The sequence below is a fragment of the Salvia hispanica genome, chromosome 4 (genome assembly GCF_023119035.1).
Source record: "Salvia hispanica cultivar TCC Black 2014 chromosome 4, UniMelb_Shisp_WGS_1.0, whole genome shotgun sequence".
Classification (NCBI taxonomy): domain Eukaryota; kingdom Viridiplantae; phylum Streptophyta; class Magnoliopsida; order Lamiales; family Lamiaceae; genus Salvia; species Salvia hispanica.
Window position 1 is genome coordinate 21,993,258 of NC_062968.1, and position 6,406 is coordinate 21,999,663.

Genomic DNA, 6,406 nt, shown 5'->3' on the forward strand with positions numbered 1-6,406 from the left:
GGTTGTGGGCGTCGTCCACTTTAAGGTAACACGGTCAGTTCTAAACAAAGAAAAAGATGAATTTCACAACCTAGATGGAATTTGACTATCCATCGAGAAAGGTTGCAATGTCAGTCCGCATATTTCTAAGCCTTACCGAAATAAGATGACATTGGTGTGGTATAGCACTGAACGGATCTAACAGCAAGACTTGCCTTAGGCTATCTACTGAAAGGCGAGGTCTTGATAAATATTTATTTCTTAATCAATGTAGGTTAGCATTGAGCATACGGTATTGATTATGCACTGCTTTGACTTATCAAATGGTGCGGGTTTTTCGTGACCCAATTATCCTGATATATATTGGGCAGTGGTGATCGATATCTAGCGGTGCTAGGATTGCTATTATATTGAATCGTGCGCGAGGTGAGTCTCGCTTGATAATGTCCTCAAGAGGAGCGCGAAACGAGGTTTTATTATTCGGAACCTAGCTAGTTGGAGTGTGATTACTCTATGAATAATAAATAAGCGTTTCATGCTAAGTCCACTCTTGGAATTAATAAGAAGTTAATTAATTAAGTCAATAGCAAACATTAATTAATTAATGGACATTTTAATCTTAAGCACGGGAAATGAAAGTTAAACGGAAACCCGGATTACTTGTAATTTCGGATTTGGATGGGGAGAGTTCAATATTACTTCTGTAGTGGCTGCTCGTAATATTTCAATTATAACTTATATTGAATTGTGGGTTCAATTTAATTAGTAAAAAGTAAATTGGATGAGCCCATATCCAAAACCTTCCATAGATCCCTGTCTGGGCCCAAAAGGAACTTAATATAAATAGGAGAATAAAGGAGACAGAAAACACAATTTCTCATCATTGTAATTTTCGAAAATCCCTTCCCCAGCTGAGGAGATTTTCGAATTCCTCTCCTATTCCGAAAAGGATTTCTTCCGTCTTCTTTATTTAAGTCCTAGTATTCTAGTAAGATCAGTCCACACTGATATTGGGATACAGTTCGGGAACCAGAGAGAAGATCTGTGGTTTAGTACTCAAAGCATCACGTGGAGAAGAAGCTAGCCATCTTCAATTCTTTGGAGAATTAATTAGGTATTTTTCTGCTCCGTAGAAAAGCATGTTTTAGGTTTCAATATTCTTAAAACATGATTGATTCAAGTTGTAAGCATGATACATGTGATATTTACGCGAATAGGTTTTGTCTAAATAATCTGCTAAATAGATCTGATTATTATGTGATTGATTTATTTTGCGCCGCTTCCGCTGCCAGCACCTTCAGAGACATCTGACCAGATACCATGCTTATAAAATTTTGGAGTGGTTACCACAGAATCATCTACCGACGAGGGCCAACCCATCACAAATTCTATTTTTTTTGTTGGGAAATGAGCTTAAATTACTACTCCACTACTTAAGCATCTTCTTCCTCCTCGTGCGTATCAGTATTATCATTTGTTCTTTGGAAGGCTTCTGTGTCGTCTTCAGTATCTCCATCTGTTCTTCGGAAGGAATGATAGTTTAATGCGTTCCATCTCGTGTTTCTTTGGACGTCACTTTCATACCTTCTACATGGCATCAACTCCAGGCTAGCTTTACCATTTTTGGATATTTTAATAAACTCGACCTTCACTTCTTTGATTAATGTTGCACCGAGAATCTTGCGGGTCTCTAGTTTTATAGTAATGTTCGCACGTTTCCTTTCAATAAACTTCCCGAACAAATGGATATTCAATACATAGAAATAGTAAATATATATAGCAAATTTTCCATGAAAAATACATAAATATTTCAATGTAGACACCTTTGTAATATTTCAAATCGTCACCGTATTGAATTTTCAATTGGGCCAAAATTGCTGAACTATTAAAAAATGAGGGCCCAAAGCATGTTAAACCTTTATTTAATTGGTCAAACCCAGAAGTCAACTTTTCGGACCTAACTTCATGTTTTGTTAGTGTGACTGTATGAGTAGAGCTATGTTTGAGTCGTGCTTGTGTCCATTCCCCCCTCTCTCACACTCTCCCCTGCCCCAATTTCATTCTCCTACCGCGCATACTATGTTTGAAAACGTTCTTGTTTCCATCAGTTTGTTCCTTCCCATTGTTCACAATGTGTATTGGGTTAGGCTGTGGAGGTTGTGCGAATTTGGGACCTTTGGCGTTTAGTTTCTTGGAAAATGTTTTCTTGGCTTTGAAAGTCTGCTTCCGATCCATGACTGCGTGATAGAGGTTTAAGTTGATCAACGAGAATCTTGCGGGTCTCTAGTTTTATAGTAATGTTCGCACGTTTCCTTCCAATAAACTTCCCGAACAAATGGATATTCAATATATAGAAATAGTAAATATCAATAGCAAAATTTCTACGAAAAATACATAAAGATTTCAATACAGACACTTTTATAATATTTCAACTGCTTTCGCCGTGATCAATACTATATCTTATAGGACTGGGACTAGGTCGATACGGTATATTGTACCAAAAATTTTGTATCATTACCTTATCGAAAATATCGATATGAAAGAATTTCAAATCGTTACCGTATCGAAAGTTTCGGTATAGTGACGATTTGAAATTCTTTCACATAGATATTTTTGATACGGTAATGATATAAAATTTTTGGTACAATATACCGTATCGACCCAGTCCTATAAAATATAGTATTGATCACGGCGAAAGCAGTTGAAATATTATAAAGGTGTCTACAATGAAATCTTTTTGTATTTTTCATGGAAAATTTGCTATTAATATATACTATTTCTATATATTGAATATATATTTGTTCGAGAAGTTTATTGGAAGGAAACGTGCGAACATTACTATAAAGCTAGAGACCCGCAAGATTCTCGGTGCAACAGTAATCAAAGAAGTGAAGGTCGAGTTTATTAAAATATCCAAAAGTTGTAAAGCTAGCTTGGTGTTGATGCCACGTAGAAGGTATGAAAGTGACGCCCGAAGAAAACACGAGATGGAACGCATTAAACTGATCATTCCTTCCGAAGAACAGATGGAGATAATGAAGACGACACAGAAGCCTTCCAAAGAACAGATGAAAATATTGATGCAGACGCCCGAGGAGGAAGAAGATGTTTAAGTAGTAGTAATTTAAGCTCATTTCCCAACAAAAAAAACTTGAATATGTGATGGATTGGCCCTCGTAGGTAGATGATTCTGTGGTAACCACTCCAAAATTTTATAATCATGGTATTTGGTCCGATGTCTCTGATGCAACAGCCTTTGCCACTGCTTCACAAGAGACAGATGATAGACTTATTCAAGAGAGAGTGATCAGAAGAGTAAGTAACTATGCCATGCAATAATATTAATTATATTTTTCTATAAATATTTGTATCTAAACAATTTATTTTCATAGATGTATAAAATCTACGAGGATGTAATATTGGCCATGTGGCTTAATTTAAGAAACCAGATTGTGAGGAAGCATTCATCCGAAACCTGAAACGTCAATGGAAGAAACATGGTTTTCCAATGGGAATTGAGGGGCATATGTATCTATATTATGGGCTTGGCCTTCAATATGCAATATTTGAAATATCTAGTGAGAGAGAAAGTACTAGTGATTATAGTTTTATAATTTTATAATTATAATTTTCTGTTGTTACTAAAATATTTTAATTTCTTTTTATTCAAGTGTCAATAATCCAGTTGGAATTCTCATATCAATATATGATGCGTTGACAAATATGGAAAAGGTTCTTTAAAATCTGCATTTGTTTGGGAAGTTTATTGGAAGGAAACGTGCGAACATTACTATAAAACTAGAGATCCGCAAGATTCTCGGTGCAACAGTAATCAAAGAAGTGAAGGTCGAGTTTATTAAAACATCCAAAAATGGTAAAGTTAGCCTGGGGACTTGGAACGACGACAAGTTAGCCATACTACAGGTAGGAACTTATGGCTCTGGTACCACTTTGTTGGAAAATATAAGATATATGTTGGAGTAACTTAGTTTGGAGGAAATATTTGGAGAAATATGTGGTGGAATATAAGTTGGGATATAGGACAAATATGATGATATGGGAAAACTAATTTTATTGCTCACACTTCTTCACTCCTATTTGTACACACATGCACACTTTTTCTTATAGCAAACTTAACTCTCTTATAGTATTTGTGTACACGATCTCATAATTAATTTACAACATGGTTAGTGCCTTTATATAGGCAAGTTAGTCGGTTTGTGTTCACCGACTTACAAAGCTAGAGAATTCTAGCTAATGATTCTAGGCTATTCTAATATTATTCTAATGCATACTACATTTTTAATATTAAATCCATTTTTACAAATTGTCTAGGCCATTCGAGATTCTTCTTCAAGGCACCGCCTATGGGGATATTTTCTAACATTATAAAAATCAAGTTTATATATTCCAACACCCCCTCTTAAACTTGATTTGTCATACCGAGCAATGTCCTGATTTTGATAAAGTCTTCGTACTTGAGGGGCTTTGTGAAGATATCGGCAACTTGATCTTGTGATTTCACATACTCGACTTGAATCTCCCGACTCGCAACACATTCTCTGATGTAGTGGAAATGAGTATCGATGTGCTTGCTCCGGTTGTGAAATACTGGATTTTTGGATAGCGCAATCGCCGACTTGTTATCCACACAAATAGTTGTTGGCTCCTTTTGTGGCCACCCGAGCTCCGATAATAAACTCCTGAGCCAAATTGCATGACAGACACTAAAGGTGGCAGCCATATATTCGGCTTCGCAGGTTGATAAAGTGACAATGGGCTGCTTCTTAGACATCCAAGTGAAAGCAGTGTCTCCCATGTAGAACACATAACCACTCGTACTCTTTCGGTCATCATTGTCTCCAGCCCAATCACTATCGCTGTAGCCAACAAGCTTGTAATAATTAGTGTGTGAATAAAATAGGCCATAGTCAATCGTACCTTTAAGATATCGGAGTATCCTCTTTGCTTCCTTGAAGTGGGTAGTGGTTGGATTCTCCATGTAGCGACTTACGAACCCAGTAGCGTACAATATATCTGGTCTTGTGCAAGTTATGTATCGTAGGCTTCCAACCAAGCTCTTGTATAGTGTCGGATCCACCTTTTCGCCTTTATCATTCTTTGATAGCTTGACCCCGCACTCCACCGGTGTATTGATTGGTTTGCAATCCTCCATTTTGAATTTCTTCAGGATCTCTTTTGCTAGTGTTCTTGTGTGATGAATATTCCAGCTTCTCGTTGCTTTACCTCCACTCCGAGGTAGTATGCCATCAGCCCGATGTCTGTCATCTCAAATTCCTTAGTCATGGCCTTCTTAAATTCCTCGAACATGCTTGGATTGTTTCCTGTGAAAATGAGATCATCCACATACAAGCACACTATCAACTTATTCATAATATATTAATATATTTACACGATTTATTCCTTAAATTTGCAGATTTTACAAAAAAATATTATTTCCAGCCAAGTTCATGTTTTCCATTTTATTTGGCGATTAAATGCACATTCATCATTATTCATTAATCTTTCTGCATTCTGTCTCCCTAAACTATTATTTATGGTTTCATGTGGATGTACTATTATTTATTATATTACTAAGTGTTCTCATGTATCAAAAAGTAATTTTATTAAATATCAATAATTTTGTTTCGACACTCGAACGGCTGTTTCCAGTGTGTGAAAATCAAAGTTATATTAAGATTTTATTTATCTTATTTTAATAAAAAATAACTTAAATAGAAAAGCTTACTTGATCTTGTCATTCAAATAAATTAAAAATAAAAAGTTTAATATTCATTTGTAAAATACTGATAATGAAATTAACCCTAAGTTTCCTATATATATATATAGTGAGTGAGACAATACTGATTTAAGAGTTTAACTCAGCCACAGTCCACGTAGACATGGCGGTAGCCTCCTCTTCACTGGCTTCTCCGGCAACCCCAATCAATCACACATCCGCTGTAAGCCATTTCTCAATACTTTAATGATTTCTATAATGAAATCTAATTCTAGATTTGAATTAATTCGACTATAGCATTTATACTATAAGTGGAGATAAAATCACCAACCTCCATCCATACTTTCTTCATTTGATGTAGAGGTTGAAATCCACCATTTGATGTTTGTCCTTTCGTTCACTGGATTCTCCATAATTGATGTTATCCCCTCTTGACCTTTAGCTTTTAATGATTCTTATGATGGAAGAAGAATCAAGAACTTTGTGTACATATAAATATATATATGGAATATATATTTACGTATGTAAATTGCCGAGAGATGTTGTGCTCTTCGCATTTCGCATTTGATAATGTTGTACTCTCATGGCATGAGAAAGTAGTTATTTTAATATATGCATAGGGGAGCATTAGGGTCCTATTGCCCCCTTAGTGTCTATTTCCTTCTTAATATCAACCATTAGATGTAA

At 35.7% G+C, this 6,406-nt stretch overlaps 1 pseudogene; it reads right to left on the reverse strand.

Moving 5' to 3' along the window:
* Positions 1–4,402: 4,402 nt before the first annotated feature.
* LOC125220647 lies at positions 4,403–5,373 on the reverse strand (annotated as a pseudogene).
* Positions 5,374–6,406: the final 1,033 nt, after the last annotated feature.